This window comes from Lytechinus variegatus, chromosome 2 (assembly GCF_018143015.1).
Source record: "Lytechinus variegatus isolate NC3 chromosome 2, Lvar_3.0, whole genome shotgun sequence".
Lineage (NCBI taxonomy): Eukaryota > Metazoa > Echinodermata > Echinoidea > Temnopleuroida > Toxopneustidae > Lytechinus > Lytechinus variegatus.
Genome location: NC_054741.1, coordinates 56,148,248 through 56,171,661, shown reverse-complemented (window position 1 = coordinate 56,171,661; position 23,414 = coordinate 56,148,248). Strand labels below are relative to the sequence as shown.

Genomic DNA, 23,414 nt, shown 5'->3' with positions numbered 1-23,414 from the left:
TGTGAAATATTGGGTGAAAAAAAATCTTTGCCATTACACTCATTAGCAAGGTTGGATTGTTAGAAGGTGCTCAAGAATAATTCACTTTGATTGATTCTTTACCAAATATTTTTAAACCTGATGTCATCTAGAAATTGTTTTTCATCCATTCAAAACAAAAAAAATATTGAGAAATATGAAATTTGTGATGAAAATATCTATGCTTACGTAACGTTTGCGGGATGAAAGTGTACCTTGACCTAAATAGAATTTATTGTCTGGTTTTGTTGTTTAGCAGGTGAAGCGATGAGACCAGAAGAAAGTAATGAAGTCGGGAAGGATTCTATCAATTTAGATCAGACCTCAAGGCAAGCTCTCCAAAACAAACTCAACTTCTACAAGAATAATGTAATTACACAATCAGGTAAGGGAGGTAATAAGACATCCTTAATGCTCTGATTTACTCGTTTTACCACTACCCCCACAACCCCCCCCCCCCCCACCAGCGGCCTCTCTCTCTCTTTGTTTTTCTTGTAAGTTTTTTTCTTGTGAAACTTGTTCTTTTTTTTAATTTTAAAGAAAGCTATTAACTATCATAGCATTCTCAAAACTAGCGTCCATTATTTTATTGATTGATTAATCATTAGCTCATAAAAATATGAAGAGGTAAAAAAGAGCTTTTAATTGCATTCAACCTTGGTGGAGACCTTTTTTTTTAATCAAAAGTTAGTGTGATAATATTATCCTGTTTGGTCCAGTGTAGTTGCGAAACAAACACTTCAGTGACACAAAATAAGTTGATTAAGCTGTTTATCCTATCCTGATAATTCCATTTAATCATTTCTGAATCAGTCACAAGTCAAAATTAGCCAAAAGCTGTAGACTTTGTCGCTTACTCACCCCGCCTCCCCTCGTTTCGCCGAGGAAACATTTAATTTAGTCCGGAAGATTAATCCAGTGTTGGAGCTCTGGCAAGGTGCAAAGTGTCTGTCAATCGACAGACAATGAAAAGCTTGCGATTGAATCAACAGTGAATTAAGAAAAAGGAAGGAAGGATGATATGGTTTGGAGATGAGTGTGATGGAAGGAAGAATCAAAGATAGAGAGTGAAAGAAAGGTGATCAGATATAGGGATAGGAAACATGGTCAGTAATTAATCAACAGAAAAAAAAAATTGAGAAATACACAACTGAGAGAAGAAAGAGATAATATGAAAGAAAATGATCAAGGAGAAAAAGAGGATTGGAGATATTGTAGTTTAAGTTTCAGCTTTTATCTCTTTTTTTTCTTACTTCTAACAAAAGAAATACAAAATCCATATAAGTATCCCGACAAATAAGCAATTAGAATTAAACAATTAAAATATAAATATGTCAGCATTGTAGATTTGAAACTCAGATTTGATAAAATTTTGACAAGATTCAGGGAATGAGTTGATGTTGAAGTATTAATTCATCTTGAAACATTTCCAGGGACATGTAGTTCATTTTAATGTAGTTGATTTCTATATAAAAGGAGGCATTTTCTAACCTGCATATCATCTTATCATTGTAGTATAGTGGATAATGTTCACTATTCTTCCCCCTTTTAAAATTTTTGTTTGAAAGATGGGTGCCCAATTTTCACTTGCAGTAGGAACATATGACCACAAGAAAATTTTGAGATGGTGAGAAATAAATAAAAATCCAAATTACCAAGCTCAAAGTTTGAGACATGAAATGAGGAGAAAGTACAAAATCAGAAATATTTGACCAGACAAGTTATAAGTATTTCTACTGTAAGGTCTTAAACGGAAACCTAATGACTAATCCAGGAAGGAAACGGTGGACTAACACAAAATTGGCAACACTTCCGCCATCAAGGACCTGTAAAAGTCGCAGAATTCCAAACAATCTTAATTCTTTTTCTTTGATTAAATTCTTTGTTGGATGTAAGAAGTAAGGCATGACTCAAAGATTGGAACATTTCCTCCGGGTTTTAAGGTTAAAATGATTGTGTATCTAGGATGGTATTTGTTTTCTCATCTGTGTCTGATCCATAGAGAATCCGCCCTTGAGTCACTTTGTCTTAAATTGGAATTCTTGTTTAATAACTGCCTCATGTCTTTATGTTCTAGAGTATTTATTTATACTTTCAAAAGCAACCTGTTGCACAGTTTGTTTCCTTTATAGTGGATGGGGAAATATGAGTTGAAAATTTATTTTTAGTGCATAGGCTAAAAACGATTGTAAATGCTGTTTTATGCTTTCTTTTAAAGCCTGTATCAAGCTTCAATCTAATGATTATTCATTGGGTGAAAATTTGAATTTTATATTTGAAGATATAAAGCACCCTATCTTGTTTTTTTTTTTATTGTTCTTTTAAAAATGGGCAATCTATTAAGTAATCACATATAGCAGATGGCTACTAGCAAAGACTCTATTCTGAAATTTTCAGCCAATGCCCTAGCTTGAGAAATGTTTTTTACCAGGAAAAAAAAGTATGCAATAATTTTTATTTTGGACCCAAACAGAATTTTATATAGAATAGAAAAAAATATCCACCAAAATATGTTTATAATCATATCATCCACACTGTTACTAATATATCACATGCAATTAGTCTACTGATGAAAATATATTTGAATTACAACTCATCAGTGAATAACCTGTTTGATTTGTTCCAATGAATGTCATTTTTATCTTAATGTTGAAGTTTGTGCAATGAATAATTATAGAATTTTATTTCTTATATATCTGGAGATTGGTACCTTTCATTCAAATGCAGTGAAATATGACTGTTTGAGATGACCATTCATATTTCAATGGAAAGCAATGAACTGTTCCTCCTCAATATCAATATTCATTTGTTGCACAGAGCATATTGTATCGATGTCCAGTAAAATAATGTTTTGAAAGTGAAATTCAGAGTTTACCTTATGATCTATTCAATCAAATTTCATGAAGGATTTTTTTTATATCTTGGAGGAAGGTAATTTATATCATTTTAACATGGAGGGAAGCAGATGCACTAGATAAGATATTGCAATCAAAGTTTTTATTTCAAGCAAATTTAATAGATGAGTATTATATATATACGAAGTAAGTATATTTATAGGGGGCTTTTTTGGAAATGAGTGAAAAAAATAAATTTGAATCTGAATAAATATCAAGAAAAAAGTTGGTACATGCACAGAGAAAAGTTAATTCAGCAGAAAACTATATAAATTAATAAAAATGCAAATTCGGCATCTGCTAATATAAACCGCGAGGACTGAGGAAGTATGGACAAACGAACGATAAAGGATTGTTAAGTACAGAAAATAGTAGGGGTTCTTTGATAAACTCCTATGTTGTCCACAAGTCTTGTCTATTTCTTTAAATTGATAGTTATTGTTTGAGTTTTTGTACCAATGATGACAATTAAAAGCATATTGAATTAAAAGGCCTTTAAATTGTTAAAAAACAGAAAGATTTGGAATACTCCTAGCCAAAAAGATAAGCTTTCCATCCACTTCAAAAAATGAAAATTTGAGGTGTAACCCTGATATTTATAAGTTTGAGTTTGAGATCAGTTTTTTTTTTTGAGAAAGAACATTTTGTCATACTTTACAGCGAAGAAAGAATAATCCAGAAAAAAAAACAAAGAAGAGAGAAAGAGATACATCTTTAACTCTGTGATAAAAAAAACAGAGGAAAAACAAAGTATGAAAACTTTTCTTGAACTTTTTGGATGTTGATTCCCCGAAGGATGCCTAAAACAAATCCATGAACCGGGTGACGAGAGGCCGAAGAGAATACCCTGCATACCGTTACTTCGTGGCTAGTTTACTTCAAGCCTTCCCTGTCTGGCGTTTAACCCAGCTTGTGTCATGCAATGTCAAATCGCTGAACGGAGCTGGGAGCTCTGCGGTAGCCGAGAAGAATTATTCCCATTGTTAGGGCTTTGGCTGACCCCCATGTCACTGCGACTGGTAGGACTGGAAGCGTGATGGAGTGAAGGGAAAGAAGAGTGAGAGAAAGAGTGAAAAAAAAAACGAGAGAGAACACTATGGGTTGTGGAAATGGGGAGAAAAGAGAATCACTGAGGGACAGAAAGAAGTTGATAAAATATACTTACAGATTTTTAAAAGTACACATTTGAACAGGTTGATAGAAAGAAAGAGGTTTGGGAAAGGGAGTTGGTGATAGAATGAGAGGAGGAATCAAAATGATAGTGAAGACGTGAGTGATTGGAGAAAGTGGTGTCTGTTGGAGGGAGAGGAGAGAGAACTGGAAAGAGCGAGAGATGACGGAGTTGGCAAGATGGAATGGAGACCGGAAGAGCACAAGTGAAGGTGAGTGGTAGAAAGAGGAGAAATGAAGGGAGAGGATAGAGATAGAGAGAGAGAGGGGTGAGTGATAGAAGAGTTGTCTTCTACCCAGGGACCAGTGGCTATGGCTTGCCTTCGATGCACGCCAGCGGCACAGAAAATTCCACCACAAATATTGGATTGTCTCGTATTTCAGAGCGATGGGGTCACTAAAGGAGAAATCCTTCTGGTAGCTAGGCCGGTGACTTGCCCCGAGTCTGTCTGTGTCTGCGCCCTTCTTCCACTCAGCTGACCCCCATCCATACCCCCTTATGGTATCTCCAGAAGGCTTTCTCCAACCGTGGAGATCTGTGCTCCAACAGGGGGGGGCCAGCTTTTAAGTTAACAGTTGTTCTTTTTATCATATTTCTGGAAAATTCTTTTCCTTGATAAGGAGGCAATGATAGCACTAGGTGCTTTGAACTGCTTTCATATCTCCACAATCATGAAAAATACCTAATAATAAAGTACTCGATCTAGGTGCATCCTCTTGTAAAATCAGTGGAGAATTTTCAAAATTATGAGGACCTCTTACACGGATTTTGTCCTGGTTGCGGAGATATTTGCAGTACATAGAAACAACTTTCAAGAACTTTTATTCGAGGAAATGACAACATAGGCCTACAACCTTTGCTGGTACAGGAACACAAAAGTGTTGTATCAACTACAGAAAATTCCTCTGCCGATTCTAGAGTAGCTCTAAATGCATGTATATCTGAGGCCTGCATGATCAAGTTCTTATAAGTTTTGAGTATTTTTCTCGACAAGGGAGGTATGAAGATGCCTTACCAAGCCTAAACCACAGGTATAGCTCAAGGTATTCCTGACATATTTGTATAAATGATGGTAGCCATGAACCCAACTAGTGTTTAGGGTTCATTTGAAAGAGAGGTTAGGCATATTCATGATGTTGTTTCATTTAGTAGTGGCGGTTGTGGGTGTAGCCCCCCCCCCCCTTTTAGACTCCCTTTATGTACCGGAATTTGAAGTGATAATATATTCTACTTTGTTAAGCATTATCATTGACAATACATATCAAAATTACATTTTGATATCAAGAAGTGAAAATTCAATGAAAGAGTTACAAAAGTGAAGTTATAAACATAAGATGAGTTAGCAATTTTAGAAATAGAATGAATGAATTAATTAATTGAATTCGATTTTTATCTTAATATACATTTTTAATGTTTTATTGAATTACTTATATAAATATCATAAGAACAAATTTTATGTGAAAGCTTTAACCTATTTATCAGATCTGTGAGCCGACTATTTTAAAACAGGCTCTCATCATGATTAGTTGGGAGGAATGATGACATAGAACAAGGATAACTATTCAATACTGGAATGCAGTGCTATGGACACCTGTAGTGTTACGCCAGTTTTAGGAATGCCAAGACGGTTAGAAAATATGTCATTTAATTCATCACATTAAAGGTGCATTCCAAGGTTTGAATTATTATTCCAGTATTACATACGGGCATATACTGTATACCCCCAGGTATCAAGATCTCGTCCTTAATACTGCTTTATGTGTGCCATGGATGACTGTAGTTTGTCCATCAGGGTTGATAAGAAAAATGATTACAACTATATATATTTCCTTCTAAAAGTGCTATTGGATTACTGTATATTGAACGCTTTAGCGCCTATTAATATGGCGGCTCAGCTACAGCCGGGGTAATAATATGATACCAATTATCAAAGCGCAGTAGAGTATATGCACATAGTAACTGCGCTATATAAATGGACCTATTATTATTATTATTATTATAAGTGATAATTTACAGATATATTAAGTTCAGCGGCAGTTCCCCTCGAATAGACACATTTTCCAGACACCTCCCCCCCCCCCCTCAAAAGAAATCTTTGAAATGCCACTTGTGTTTGAGGAAAGTGGTTTGAATCTGCAGCCTCTATTAAATGTTTGAAGTTGAAAGAATTTGAAATGTGATAGACTTTGTCTCCAGACCTACTCGCTGATTTCAATCAGGGTTTCTTATTCATACAGAATTGATTGATGTTGTGTAAGAGCCTAATGGATTTAGCATTTAGTAAGTGATTTAAAAGAACAAATTATAAATGTTTAAAAGAACAAGGTATAGATGTTTCTGTTTGGAACACAACTCTAAAAACTGAGTTTTAAATCTTCAGAAGCGTGAAACCCATTTCTTCACCACTAGATTTATGACATTTTTACGGAGAAATACCTTCCATATTTACTCCAGAACTTGTTAACGTCCTTGACTATCGAATGAATATCAAATGAAACTGACAGCTGATCTCTTCTTAGTTTGATTTGCTTGGAATCTACCTTTCCAATCATCACCAAAGTTTTCCAAGACCCCATCAGCTGAAACCACTGTGATCCCCTACTACGTCTGTTTTTGAACCCTCAATTATGTCACATTATTGTGGACATGTCGGAATTTGCCCAATTTTAATGTTCTGCCTGTCTCTTCCTTTTTACCCACAGTGAATTCATCCATTTATTTGGAAATTGTTATTGGCAGGCTAATATGCTGGCCAGGAATTTTGTTGTAATCTTAAACCGTGGTAGATATGTAGAAAGATAGGGCTCAGGGGCTGCAAGTGCCACCCCCCCCCCTCCCATCATCATCAATTGGTTTGTCAGCTAGTAATAGAAAGAGGGCACACTACATAAAACATTAAATATGCCTAATTTAGGACTGCAAGCAAAATTAAAGGGGAAGTTCACCCTGATAGAAAGTCTAATGTAAAAATAGCAGAAAAAAATCATTAAAAATATTGCCAAAGGTCTGAGAAAAATCCATAAAATAATTAAAAAGTTATTACAATTCTGATTATTTGATTTATGACATCATATATGAGCAGCATTCCTTCATAGCAAATGTTTAAAAATCAATGCAATGTCATTCTCTCAGAAAATTGAAAATGGTTTTGATTGCACCTTTTTTATATCAATAGACAAACCATTTTGACACCTGCTCATGAAAAGAAAACAAATGTAAGTCATCAGGAGCCATTAAAAAATGAAATTCATGCATTTCATTACGGGCAGCTGCTCGTTTTATGATGTCACAAACCCCAAAATGAAAATTCTGATAATTCTGATTTTCTTCAAACCTTCACCAATATTTTTCTGCTATTTTCACAACTTCCAACAAATTACCCTTTAAAGTACATGCAAATTGCATCCCTTTCCCCTCTTAGGAAGTTTAAGGATCCTAAACAGAAACACTCACATTTTAGAAGTCAATTTGAAAAAAAATGAGAGTGATGTTGTGATGGGGGGACCTGTATGCAGTCTAAATGTTAATAAACTTTTCTGTTTAGAAATAGGGTGTAACCACATTGTATCAATGATATAAAACACTTCAAACACTGTTTCTCTTTTTAATTCTCATGGGATTTTGGCAAACAGAAGGAAAAGATCCTCCAAATTACCTTAAAAATGAACTCTTTTTATCATTTGGTGCGTCATGTGTGTTCTCCTACTTTGCTTTCTCAAAAGACTTTGCTACATGAATCAACAAGAGCTTACAAGTGGTTCTATACCTTATTTCTGAAAAATAAATTTGCATAAATGTACCAAAAGAGAGAGGTTTCTAGATTAAAGCAGGGATTACGACAAACAGTTATGGAGTGCAAACAGAACGGAAGGGATAAAAACTTGGTGCTGCCCACAAAAGTTTCAGAAACAAAGTGACCTGCAACTATACGCCTAACTCTGAACGTTTGCTCGAATCACAACTGATCAAATATTTCAAATCTGTTTACTCTCGGTCCAAAGATCAGGTTTGCTTGATGAAGTGCTAAAACAGCCTTAGAATGGTGATAAGCTTGTTGTCTGAGGAGGATAAGAAGCTCTTTAAAGAGGCATTGATCATTTAACCACCTCAGAAATGACGCAATACAGTTCACAGCGATCCAGAGCAAAAATAATTAATGATATTTATTGTGGCATCATGTTGAATACATAGTGGGGATAATTTGAGCGGATTTCTGTTCCGGGCATGACAAGCAGTTTGATCAATTGGCGTAGAAATCCTATTTTATTTGAGTTCATGACCAATTTATTTCCTATTATCAGTTGAATTATCAATTTTCCTGATATCACACACACCTGTATATTAATTATCATGTGTTAGTAAGAAATTAGTAGAGAAATCTTTAAAATGTAGAAACTTAATCTTATATTCAACCAAAAACAATCTCTCGTGCAAAGGTTGATAAATTATCTATGAAATAAATCTCTGGGAGAAGAAGAATCATATATCAGGTTAATTTGACATTATTTTGTTTCCTAAATGATAGTCTATCAAAAGTGCATAAAAGTATCTTTGATTGTTCTACAGATTTCCTGTTTATTATTTGGTACTTGGTTAGAGACTGTATACAGTGCATCCAAAAAATATATATGCCCTTCTGAAATGGCTGCCAAATAGAAATATATCGCTTTGGGGGAATATATGGAAGCCAATAAAGTCAACTTTCAAATGACACCAAAAAGTTGAAAAACTATGCATGCTTGAGCGAGCACTGCTCACTGAAACAAAGGGTATGAAAATTAAGCTGGGCTAGAATTAGCCTTCAAATTTATGTCAGTTTTTAAGAGGCAAAAAAGTTAAGGTTGTTGTGATAGATTAATGATCAACCATGACCATTTTTTTGGGGGGGATGCATTGTAGAGTCACCTTTGAAATGGGAATGTGAAACAGTTCGTATTCAAGTTATTTTAACCACCTGCCTTCAAATTATGGATATACGTTATAAGAAATATTATTTCATAAAGCCTTTGCAGAATTTGCAAAGAAGAAAGCATAAGACATTGTATATATAAAATATGAACGGTATTTTTCTTATATGATATTCCTGTTTGCCTGTTTACTCTTTGGAGGATTTTTGCAAAACCTTCACTGATATTTTCTTTGCTTTTCCTCATTATCAAAATCATCTTTAGGCAGAATAAACCCTTTAATTCAAGTAAGAGAAAATACCAGCTTGTCACTGATGTGTACCAAATAGTTCAAAGTCCTTTTATCACTTGTTTATTAAAAAAATGATCTTAACAGAGTCCTTAGTTTGGTTTTGAAGCCTTTTAAGGGTTGGTAAATCAAAAGATTATTCATTTTCAATTCATTGGCAAATAAAATGAAAGAATATGTCATAAAACGCGTGTTGTACCATTATCTAATATTTATGCATATTGAAAAAAAGGTATAAATGTCACTGTTGCAAGAGAAATAATAATAATATTGATTATGATAATGAAAAAAAGATTAAAAGATTAGAATAAAATTTGACAATTGTTCTTACCATATTTTTTTTTAATACTAAAAATGGGATTCGTGCACTGAATGTATTATTTGTGCTAGGATGTGTATTTTGATTATGCAATAAATATGAGAAATGCAAGGATAAAGTGATTAAAACAAAAGAGAGGGAATAGAAAAGGGATTTAAGACAAAAGATTAAAAGATTAGAATAAAATTTGAAAATTGTTCTTACCACATTTTTTTTTAATATTAAAAATGGGATTCGTGCACTGAATGTATTATTTGTGCTAGGATGTGTATTTTGATTATGCAATAAATATGAGAAATGCAAGGATAAAGTGATTAAAACAAAAGAAAAACATGAGTGGAAGAGAGGGAATAGAAAAGGGATTTAAGACAAAAGATTAAAAGATTAGAATAAAATTTGAAAATTGTTCTTACCACATTTTTTTTTAATATTAAAAATGGGATTCGTGCACTGAATGTATTATTTGTGCTAGGATGTGTATTTTGATTATGCAATGAATATGAGAAATGCAAGGATAAAGTGATTAAACCAAAAGAAAAAACATGAGTGGAAGAGAGGGAATAGAAAAGGGATTTAAGACAAAAGAGTAGTAGTAGTTCGGGAAATAGAGAGAGATTAAGATTTACATCCAACATTTACATGCACTCCTAAATAATAAAAAATTATAATCAGCTCGAAACAAAGAAGAGGTTATCGACCCCATTGTAAGTAGAAAGAAAGCACTGGTACATGACTCATAATCTTCCCTTATTAATCAAATCATTGTTTTGCAATCAAAAAAAGATCTTATACAAATGAAAGATAAGGCAACGTTGATCAAGTCTCCTAAATCGTCAGACTTATCTCCTCTGTAACCAAAACCAATCTCATGCAAATAAAGGTGACCCCTTAAGTATATGATTTCATTTCTTTGTCACCCCAGAACAGGTCTCTGAGCTAAAACCCCCAGAAGCCTCCAGATGACATCGGCCCTCCCTCCACCCCCCAGGGGAATCGTCTAGGGTGGGGTCATCCGACAGGTGAATACGGTTTGGGTTAACTTAATGACTTGCACATTAGCTCATTATCAATCAGACTTCTTGTACATTAACAGATGACAAACCAGGGCACACCCTTTTCATATATTTATTTCTATATTGATGATATTAAGACATGATGGAGAAATGGAGAGTATGAACGCTCGTTAGAAAATGTAAGAATTAAACATAAAAGGATTTTTGTAATTAACATAGATAAGTAAGGAAAAGGCATTTTATATAGAAAAGATTTAATCTACTGTTTTCTATAAAGACCCACAATGTCTTTAAAATTAAAAAGGGAAACTCAATATGATAACATATTAATAACATACCCAAGGGGGGAGGCATCAAATGAACAGGATGCTGATTTTGGGGGTGGGGCTCCAAAAAGGCATGATTGTACCAAATATGTGACAATTTTGTATCTGATTAACAATCTCCAAACCATATTTCAGCATATTTTATGATAATGATGAATTTCTTGCAATTCTTGCAGCCAGATTGTCATAAATCTGAGAAGCAACAAGAAGACACTGCATGTGATCATGAAAACATGAAAACTCTATGTAGTAGTAGTTGTTACTTTTTCATAAAATGTTTAAATAATGATATGGTATATTATGCACAAATCTCCTGTAAATTACTCAAGGTTCAATGAAAGAAAGCAGACAAAAATACATGTAAATAAATTTAAATACTGGAGGACAATCGAGAATGGGAAGCATTGAATATATAGGCTGGTCTTCAAATAATGGTTAAAATGAATCAACAGAAGCCCGGCAGATTATTTCATCTAGGTGTGCAAATGCCTTTCAAAAAATGATAGTGGAACATGCTAAGATCCAATAGAAGTGTATTTATGAACTATGTAATAGATCAACATTGCACTGAAAAGCAAAACTGAGTGGAAAGAGAGGAAGCAATATTTTTAAACTATCTTGTCTTGTCAAATCATCTCATCATTTTATACTTATTTACCTGTGCTTACCTGTATGACACATCTATTAACGACCAACCGACCACGGTTGGATTAAAATGTCAAAAATCCTATTATTAGCTTGGTCCAAGACGTATGAGTAAATATTCATTCACACTAAAGAAAATAATGATTTACATCTATGAAAAATAAAGAAAAAAAGGAATGACTAGAAACTGTCAAACTTTGGGATATCATAATTTACCATAAGTCATTATTTTCTTTTGGGTTTGAATCTTGCATATCATGAGATATATTTGACCATCAATTGAGACATTGGTTGCTATGTGAACACACTTTTACAACGTGAATCATTTTTTTCTGTCTATGTGAACAGTCATTTCACATCATGAACTGTCTTTAAGGGGGGCATATCTTTTCATGTATAGCTTATGTTTGAACTATATAAGGGCTATATATTTATGATATATCCTGGCTCAGCTATGATTCAAGATTATTCAATGAGAATAGGAAATCCTTAAATTAAGTAAAGAGGTCATACGAAGGTCTTTCATGAACTTTTCGTAAGGTTGTATACAGTCTTTTATATTCTTTATCGTACTTGTCCAAGTTTTAACTCTATTGACGTAGACCCATTAATATTGATCTTTAGCTTTGTTTTGAAGAAATTGCCAACTTCAAAGTTTGATCTGACATTTTAGCTCCAGTATTAGTTCTTCATAGCCTTGGTTGTTCTGTGAAAATTAAAACTTGGTTGCAAAATACATTAAATGAAAAGAACAACTTGAAACATTTGTAACATACAATTCAATTCAATTCTTTGATTTTACTATTTGATTCTTTTCATATTTACAATGAAATACAATTTACATGATTTACTCAGATCGCATAACTTATATTTGATAGTATGATTTGTATGTTGTTGAAGTGATGTTTTCCATTGTATCAAGTTTCCAAGAGGATTTTCTTTTTTTTTACACAGGAATTTTGTTTGATTAAGTCATTCATAATTGAGTATTGACTAAAATAAATGCTATATTGTATTTTTTTTGCTTGGCAGGTGCAAAAATGATAATCCTTGATGTGTAAAGACGATCAACGTGGTTTCATCAAATCAAGATTTGGTCTTCTGGCTCTACTTCTCCAAGACTTCAAGCATTTCTTCCAGGTTATCCTGCTACTCTTCCAATCTTCTGAGAATATAAATGCAAGTCCATGCTCATAAAGCTTGTAATCAAATACTGTGAAGTGAGAAACTTGCTCCCATTCGATCAAATATCATGATTTCAGGACTTATAACAGCAGCTTATAAGCCGTAACTGATCTTTGTTTATTGATGAAAAAGAAAAAGTTTCAATGATATTAAGGGGAAAATTTCTATGACAAATTGTTGTCAATTAATAAAGCTTCAATTCAGTTTGCTCTTAATGTTTTATTTTGTTATTAGAACAGAGGGTGTTTCATAAAGCTGTTCGTAATGTTATGCACAACTTTACGCATGACTGGAACATGTTCTTAGGTCATAACTCCATTACATACGGATATCACATAGCACAAGAAAGGATCAACAGTTGTGCAAAAAGTCATTCCTATCTTATCTTACGAATAGCTTTATGAAACACCCACCAGCTTTTATGAAAATGGAGCCTGGGTGTTGTAACATGAAGCCTCGATCATTTGATTATTTTTTTATGATTGATCATCAGTAGTCAATCAATCGTAAAATCCACTCATGATCAATCGCTTAGCTTTATGTTACAGGGCCCTCTGGTCTCGGCCAGTGGTCCATTTCATAAAGAGATACAACTCTGGCCCATCTTACAAAAAGTTGCAATTGATCCGATCAATTGCAACTAAGGAAAGCCAGGAAAGTCAACATATAATAAGCATGTTTGCTCAAAAAAATGTTTAGATATGAATGTATATCCATGAATTTATGATTTCTTGAAAATTTGGTGTGTTTTCCTTTGTTTACTAAGGACATTTTGCAAATTTCCTATATAAAAAATTACGACACTAATGGATTTCCATTGAGTTACGATTGATTGGATCAATTGTAACTCTTTGTAAGACGGGGCCCTGTTTTAACTTTGCCATTATGGCAACTACCATGGCAACAGGGCTCAGGAGCCAATCAAAATCAAGGTTATCATGGTAGTTGCCGTAGTGGCAAAGTAACAACAGTTGTAACTCTTTATGAAACAGGCCACTGGTTTTTACAGTCCACAAGAAATTCATGATTTCAGAAAGTAAAGGCATGATATATTTTGATATACATATACCTGGTGATTTTAAGTATATTTCTTTAAGGCAATACAATTCATTTCATAATGGATTACAGGAATTTGATTTTTGTTTTTGCAATAAAATCACCCATGAAGTTAAAGTCATCTGTGTCAAAATCATTTCCTCAAATATTCCAGAGCTTTCTCCATTTATGTTATTAGAAATTTGCACATAACGCTTGATGGTTGATATTTCCACAGTATTCATTTCTACAATAAAAAAACTCTTAACACGTTGGAGGCTGAGCTGGCATATATCCGGGCTGGAATCTATGGAAAACATGTTTTATTGCAAAATCAATCAGTCACCAGTGGGTTAAGACAAACCATTAGAATTTGTTTAATGCATGTGTAGGCTGTATATTTAAAAAATCATTGTCACTTTTGTTTGATGAAAAATGTTGAGAAAGGTTATCAGTCAGTGTTTGTTTTGTTTGTCGTTTAAAGTAGTACATAATTGGTTTACTAGTGAGATACTGAACAGTATTAGTCGTAATTGTATAGAAAAAGCGATTTTATATTCACTCTTCTCCTTCAGGTTTTGAAGTACAACATGTGTGATCTGGAAAGTCTTTATGTTGTCATTTATTATTTGACCGTTTTGAACTGGTAATATGGATAAACATTTTCATACTATGCATTTTTTATGTCTTCTTTCATGTTTTGTTATTCTATGACTTTTTCAAATAGTGTAGCAGTTCTTGGTTTTAATTTCAAGTGTTATTGAATTAGTTTTTTTAGATCATAGATGATATATTTTCATTTATAGTCATCTTATGTAGTTCTTTATTTTCAAACATATAGAGATGAAATATCTATGGATATTATTTTCAAACATAAATTGTTGGTTAAAATGTTATACTTTCAGATTTTATCTATATAAAAAGATGAAATATCTTAATTATTCATTTTCTATATGATGTGAGTACTTTTTGATAAATTTTATGATGTGTTATTCTTATTGCTAAAGTACTTGCTGTTATAAATCTGTAATTTACATGAATATATTGTACTTATGTCTTTTCATGTCCATTCATATTCTAGTAAAATGAATCAAGAAACAAAATAATTTCAATACCATTTTACAGGCTTATCAGGCAGGAATATATCTACTACAAAATAAAGTTATACAGTTTGTATAATAGGATTGTAACAACATTTTACTGAATGATTTGCGTAATTTGGATATCACAAATTATGATAGGATTCCAACCCTCTCGTCGTCTGCAATTTTCAAAATTATTTTCAAATGAAAATTATTCATGTTGATATAGAAAACTTGTCTGCTTTTTGATGTTACAAATGTAATCAGTTATACAACCATACTTGATGTAAATAGAATAAAAAATATATAGATATCATCTGCTTTGAATGAGGAAATATAACTACAGGTATCAGCAACACATCTCTACTTTATGCTAATCCCCAATAAGTCAATTTCAATCAAACTTATCCCTTTGAAGAATATTTGGTTTAGAAGTAAAATAATCTTTATTGAAAATCTTTTGACTTTTACTTCATTTATATAATTGAATGTCACAATTTATTTTCCCCCCTTTTTTCATTGAATTTCTTTCATCTGGATATAGTTATCAGACAAATCTTTTTGTGCAGAGATTTCTGTCCATATAGATACATGTATACATAATATAATTTCTATTTCTCTCAATATATCAGATAATGCTAAACACAAATATGGGTTGGTCATCACTGAAGTAATAATCATATTTAAACTAATTCTAAATTACAAAAAATAGTGTACATGTATTTTGTAATGTTCCAATTTACATGTATTTTGTAATGTTCCAATTGTCCACTATAACGTCATCTACCAAAAGTAAAAAGTGAAGCATTGTTCATCTCAGTCACAAAGGAAATCATTGTACAACAAAGAAAATGGTTTAAAAAGTATGCATGAATAAAAAAAATTTACAGCTTTATGTGGGATGCAGTTTATGGTTTCAAATATAGATATTGCAATATTTTGTATAGGGTCTTTTCTGTAAAATGGCAAAAAACAAACTAAGTGTTAAAAGCAAGAGGCAGATAATATCAGTGATTAACCTCTGTTTACATATGTATACTGTATGCCATCAAATTAAATGACCATATCTGTAACATTGGATAGGTGGATGTATAGGTGGTGTATATGAACAGGGAGTTTGTGTATTAAAATGGAAACTGGGTATGAACATGTTTTTAGTACCATAAAAATAAGATTCTTGGATTAGTACCTGAGATTCCATGAAATCCACATGCAAAAGCAGTTATTATTAAGAGGAAGTTTTGTTGTTTAGGAAGCTCTGTACAAAGACTGATTCGGTACCATCATGATTTTCCTTTTTAGCAGAAATCTCAAATCGGGCGTTTAAAACAAATAGGTCGTCCAGGAAATTTACTTATTTTTGTAATATCTCTTTTAACATGTTTCCTCTTATTTTGAGTTAGAGCATTTGGGGGATTATATCTTTTGTTGTTGTTTTTTTGTCTTTGTATATCATTCTTGCGAGCAGTTATTTAATCTTCCAATAAACAGGACTAAAATCAGTGTTCAAACCATTATAATTCTTATTTCATATGAATGCAACTGAACAAAATGTAATTGTATGTATATGTATGTAACCAACATATTTATTCTTTTTATATGAATGTATCATATCAATATTTATGACATGAATTTTATTTTTATGTCTATTGAAGTCACGTATTAAAATATTCCTGTCATTGAATGATATCTATCTTGAAAATGTTCATTAATTCTGGGTTTCATAAATTTTTTTTTCTTGAAGGTCAAGTCCACCCCCAACTTAAACATGATTTGAATAACAAAAGAATAATATTAATAATAAAAATGGCATAGGAGTGCTGCTTATCATCAGGTTTCTTTAATCTTGATCTGAACATTGCATTCTGGGATACAATATCACCAGGAGAATACACACCCACCTTGGATTTTTTTAGATAACCAAAGAAGTCAAATTAGCATTTGCTGAAAAATTTCATCACAATCAAATATGAAATAAGGCAATGTCATCTTGAAGTTTATTTTCACAGCTTGGCTTTTACTCAAATGAGAGTTGATATCCCACACTACTTATATTTCTTTCATGTTTCATTTTATGAATTACAGAAAATTGATATTTTTCTGCAGATATTACAATAAGGAAACTCATTTAATCGGTTACAACAATGGCAATTCCTGCATGTTCAGGAAGGAACTTTGTTTCCCATTATGAGGGGAAAAGTTAAAGTACTTTGTATAGAAAAGAAATAGTGAGTGTGTGATGTTATCTGTTCCCTCCTTTATATACCGACCAGTAACGTTGTTAGCCTATAAACAGAGGATTAACAGTAAGCCCAGTCACATCATTTGGATTGTGAAATCAAAACATTCATTTCAATGTGTAAGTAATGCATTGTTGTAACATTAGGCATCGCTGCCACATTACCATTTGTAACAGGGCCTCTGTTTGCGCTACCAACCTTTCCGTGCAGTCAGTACACGATGTGCATATATCAGTTTTGTGAAATTAAGCGAACTTCAAAATGTCGTACCTATTTGCCGTCTGATTTTGATGAAATTTTCAGCGATAGGCTTGATTAATTTTTCACTTTTTATCCAATCCAACCTTTTATTGGGGTGGATTTCCCCTTGAAAAAAAGAGATTATATAAAATGTGGTAAACTGTGGAGGTTTAAATGGGGAGAGAAGTCGGTAGTTGATTAAAGGTCAAGTCCACCTCAGAAAAATGTTGATTTGAATCGATAGAGAAAAATCAGACAAGCACAATGCTGAAGATTTCATCAAAATCGGATGTAAAATAAGAAAGTTATGACATTTCAAAATTTCGCTTATTTTTAACAAAATAGTTATATGAACGAGCCAGTTACATCCAAAAGAGAGAGTCGATGATGTCACTCACTATTTCTTTTGTTTTTTATTGTTTGAATTATACAATATTTCAATTTTTACGAATTTGATGATTAGGACCTCCTTGCCTGAAGCACAAAATGTTAGAATAATGGAATTCCATGTGTTCAGGGAGGAATGAAACTTCATTTCACATGACAATGACGAGAAAATAAAAATATTTCATATTTCAAACAATAAAAAACAAAGAAATAGTGATTGACATCATCGACTCTCATTTGAATGTAACTGGCTCGTTCGTATAACTATTTTTTTTTAAATAAGCGAAACTTTAAAATGTCATAACTTTCTTATTTTACATCCGATTTTGATGAAATTTTTAGTGTTATGCTTGTTGAATTTTTCTAATTTTATCAAAATCAAGTTTTTGTTGGGGTGGACTTGTCCTTTAACAAACAAGGATAACACAGGTGAAAGTGGGGATTGGAAAATGCAAGTCAATGGAAATGCAATTTATTGATAGAGTACAATGATCCAAACAGTTTATATACACAGCATCTTCATTGATGGTGCCACAAACTTTTTTAATTACACAAAATAATTGATTCAACCCTTCAAGTCCAGAAACACAGGTCAATACAGAAAAGTCTGAACTATGATATGTGTGGCTGAATTGCAGGAACAAAAGGGCTTGTGTGAAATTCGTTCCTAAATACACTGTACAGATACATAATTTAAAAAAACAAAAACCAAAAAACGATAACATTACAGAGAAAAAGGAAACATACGTTCAATGATCAAATTCAATAACCGTGTTCCATTTTCGAGAAGTCTATACATAGTAAGATTTAATTGTTTCTCTCTCTGCTAGGACCATTGAAATATAATGCCAAGGGGCTGTTTTATGAAATCATTTGTAAAGTTATTTCGGAGTAAACAAATGACTTGAACACCAAGTGCGACAAGAGATTCCAAATTTTTCCCAATAATAAAAAAAATGTGACTTGTTTTCAAGCGATTCTATATCAAATGTCATGTCGATACACTTTGCACAAAAACATTGTTTTAAAACAAATATTATTGGAAATGAACATCATTATCATCTCAATTTGTGACTGATTCATTGATTAATTAGGCAATGCACATGGCTTGCCATATTCCAGTCACTCATAAAAGTCATCCCTAACTTTTAACCAAAGCTTTATGAAGCAACCCTAGAAGTCGGGGGCAGCATCTTATATATTTATTGTCCATCCCAGCAAAGTCTTCCCATTTCTTGCTGCAATAGGTCCACTTCACTACCAAACACATTGGCAGAGTAATTTCATGAACATTCAAAAAGTACTAGTTACAAACAAGTCCATACAATCATTACAAAAATAATTCCATATTCATTAAGCTATCAAAACAAACAAACAAAAGAGTCTACAGAGGATACAAGGTTCATGAAGTACATACTTTGCAATCAAGTAATAATAATCTCATTGATTAGAAAAATCGCTTTGGAAAAAAAAAATATGCAACAGAGCTTGTTGAATCCATATGTACAGAAAAAGTAATAATAATTCTATTTTATAACTGCCTACAACAATGAATATACAGTACAAAAATGTATTTGAAAAAAAGTATTAAGAATTGACAATTCAAAAAGTACTGTACCAATGTCACAGTCTTGTTACGGCATAGCCATGGTTCGGAACGAAAAATCTAGAGCACACTCCAGGACTGATGTTGGCTTCAATTACTTGGAATTTCACTTGGATAAAACACTGCTAATTTTGGTATTCAGTGAATGATTTCGCTTTAGTATATTACCCTAAATCTAGGACAACTCTAGACAAGTCTGATGCCAATTATTTTGAAATATTATTGGCAGGTAAAGATTTATGCAGTACCACTCTAAAAGTACCACCTTTAGAGACAAACATATTTGACAATATAACATCACAATGCTTTTTTGGGGGGAAATACTATGAGCTAAATACAAAATAACTTAATTTCTTTGCCAAGTAAAATTAAATAGTTTCCAATAGAATACCAGCCCACTTATGTATCAGAGAGATAAAGCTACAACTTGTATTGTTAGCAACCAACCATTGCAAAATTTCAAACCAGTTGACATGGGGAGTGGCTTGGACATCACACTTCTAAGGCCCCGTCTTCCAAATGAGACTTATCTCAAATTGCGCAAATAAGAGATAAGAAATGTGATCAGTCTCCATTTGAGTTTGATTGAATGTATTGCAGTTGTTTGTAAGACAGGGTCTCATCCTTTTTAAGCATATAATTGTTGCTGATAGTGTAATAATAATAGTCCACTTTTATATAGCGCTTAATACATCAAAATGACGTCTTTAAGCACTTTACAGATATATTAGAGAGTGGCAAAGTGTGTATTGACGCTTTGCCAAAGGACGCTAGGCCATGAATTCGAACACACGACCCTCTGACTGCAAGGCAAGAGTCAGAACCACTACACCACGACGCTTCCACTTTAAATGCAAGTGTAGGCTTACATAACTCATTTGATCTGTCCCAAGGCTGTCAGCTCAAGCCAGTAACCGGTAAAACTTGCCGGTTATTCACTCGTCTCTTACCTGCTATGATACATACATGTAAACCATGCCAAATTCACAGAAAGATAACAAAATGCTTGCCTAATGTACCTCCTATGAAACTGAAATTGTCTGCTTCATAGTTAATTAACAAGACCCCTGCTGTCCAAGCTATGGTTTCAAAAGAAAGACATGCATTTTGAGATAAATGCTTTTAATGGGCAATTTGGAATGTTCAAAATAGGTTTTCAAATTTATATCAAGAGATAATGTTAGTATAATATCTAAGGAATTAATTGTGAAACTGATGAATTTCATGACATTACAAAAATTTGAGACTAGTTTGAATATCTAAGAAATCATCACTGCACTTTTAACTTTTACATGTTATTCGATTTTAGACCCTTCAGACACTTAATGAAAACAAAAACAATTTGCAGATACAGACTACAGTAAGGCGCAAACGGTAAATCATTCCTTCATGCGTGTAATGACTATATATATTTACACAATGGAGAGGTTCAAGGCAATTAGCAAATCAATAATGATGAGTGCATTGAACATGACATACTCTTTTGTTTTAAAATACCAAAGGTCTTTGTTATGTTTTATTTACAAAGCCATGCGGATTACTTTACAATAACAATTTATTCAGCTACCAGCAATATCTCATGAGTAATGATCTGTAATAGTTATAAACATTCCCTATCATTCAATGTAAAATGCCTAGAGTTTGTATCATTTAGCAATCGGGGGAGCATTTCATCAATACTGTCCGATAAGATGTCAGATCTGACAACTTTCCTCGATGTTGATTGGCTAAAAAGCAGAGTTACTATGGCAACTGTTGGATAAAACGTCCGACAACTCCTTTCATGAAACGCTCCCCAGGAAGAAATAATACTTCACTGTTTATATATTACAGCTTGAAGCAAAATAAGAACCATTAACGCATGAACTTAATTATGCTTTACCCATACAATCATGCTCCAATGACAATTGCTTTGGTCTTAACTTAAAATAAAGAACTAGGATTGGGGTAGTGATACATTTTTCAGTTCAGATTAATATCAGGATATCGATAAGGGTGAGGAATGAGATAAGATTTAGCGTTGGTTTGATGTGTTGATCAATTGTCGCAAAAGCATGTCATGGATTGTTTATGGATTATTTCTGAGAATGAAAGAATGAGTTCATAAAAAATAGGCTATAATACTAAGTTAAGCCTGAGTCATATCGATTATTTTGAAAACCGGTGTTCGACAGCTTTAATTCGATCGAACATCGATGCATCGAATATTGAAGGCGGGGAAAAGTTGGTCTTTTTTTTGCTCCGGCCGCGTCGCGTCGATGCGCTATGCATGCACTGACGGTGTGCGCTGGCGTTGGCCGGCCGGGTGAGCGTACGTTGCACTAGCAGATGACAGAGCAAAGTTCGTTTGTATTTACCATGATCACAAAACACAAAAAAAAGGCCGGGGACCAATGCAGAATTCTTCCCAAAATATCTTCAACAATGATATTTGCAGATGACAACATATAAGTTTAAAATGAAACAATAATAAAGACATGAATCACGCAGAGTCGATCCGAATGATTTTCGGTCAACTAGCATTCGCAGTCCAGACTCGCATTCACCAGGCCCGTCCGCAGCCCCGCACACTCACTCTCCCGAAACGACAGGCGTGCTTGTCATTTCAGCGCCAGCAAACAAGTGCAACCAACGGAGAACGCTGTAAATTGCCTGAGATTGTGTAGTTGATCCAAAATGAGCTCCAAATAAATTTATGGGAATAAATACGTAATTTTCCCTGGATGGTCATTTGAATTGTTATTCAATGCTGATATAACGATTGTGAGGAAAGATTGTGGAATATGAGTTATGACGATGTTCGAGAATTAATCCTGATAATGACAATCCATTTTTTTTAGACACAACAGCATGCGATCGAAATAAAAACGAATGTTTCGAATCAAGCCTTAAATTCATATAAATTATTATGATTTAACAAGATTTTATGGTCATACTAAGAATATTGACGATGTCAGCAAAGTATGTTAAGTTCATATGGAAGAATTAATACTGGAATTATTTCTATTGTTATTCCATCTCTGGACGTCTCCGAGCTCCGAGAAAGGAAGCACACAATGCGCATGCGTATTCGATGACGTATGACATATTTTCCATCCATGAAATCAGAGCCCAAAGTTGGGCACAAACTAGCTTCAAATTGATGGGGAAAAAAAATATCAAACGCAATTTTCTCTGTTTTGTCATGTAAAATGTTATTATATGGTGATATTACGTTCTTGAAAAGAGTTTTTGCATAATTGGAGACAAATAGACAATGTTCGAGAATCAATCCTGACATGATAATTATTTTTTTAGACAAGTGCACTCAAGTCGATCGTCATGAGATGTCCGCCATTGAAAATTGAAACGAAATACAAACGTTTCACATCAAGCTCTAAATTCATATTAATGATTATCATATGCAAATTATTGTTAAATATTACGATTAAATAATGTTCTGTGGTCATGATATGAATATTGTTCATGAAGCAAGATTTATTTTACGTTGATCGCGTCAATTTCCGGCCATTTTCTGGTTTGATTAAAGAACTGTACTGCGCATGCACGATCGATGGCCATGACTTCCATTCATGAATTCATCGTGCATAAATTATCTCGGCATGAGCAGACGAGTAAGACTCGAACTATGATCGAAATAAACTTCAAATTAATGGTGAATAGGCATCATAATCACACGATCGGTTTCATTTTTGGGGCAATAGAAATCAAGTAAGTAGTAGTCAAGTTGGACATTACTGATATTTTGCTGATTGATTGTGTGAACCAAACGAATCGGCCGGCCGACGTATTTTTTTAATTATTTTTTTCGATGCACCGATTTTGCAAAATCTGCACCGGTGTTCGATGACATCGATCGAACACCGATTTTAAAATCGATTCGACTCAGGCTTATATAATACAATGCACATTCTTCCATACATTTCAATACTCCTATTTCATAAGCTACTAGTTTAAATTCTGATACCAATGTTTTTCTGTCTAGTACCTTACACATGAGTGAGCTTAGTAGATGCTTGATTCATGTGATGCTTTTTGGAAATATTATGTAGTATTA

General features: G+C 33.3%; 2 long non-coding RNA genes across 2 annotated transcripts; both read left to right on the top strand.

The window, feature by feature from the left end:
• Positions 1–278: 278 nt before the first annotated feature.
• Positions 279–13,037, top strand: LOC121408432. Its single transcript, XR_005969037.1, has 3 exons — positions 279–403; positions 10,521–10,617; positions 12,615–13,037. It is a non-coding gene; the product is annotated as an uncharacterized LOC121408432 (long non-coding RNA).
• Positions 13,038–16,874: 3,837 nt separating this feature from the next.
• LOC121408431 lies at positions 16,875–21,478 on the top strand. The gene is made up of 2 exons (XR_005969036.1): positions 16,875–17,568; positions 18,171–21,478. It is a non-coding gene; the product is annotated as an uncharacterized LOC121408431 (long non-coding RNA).
• The last annotated feature ends 1,936 nt before the right edge of the window (positions 21,479–23,414 follow it).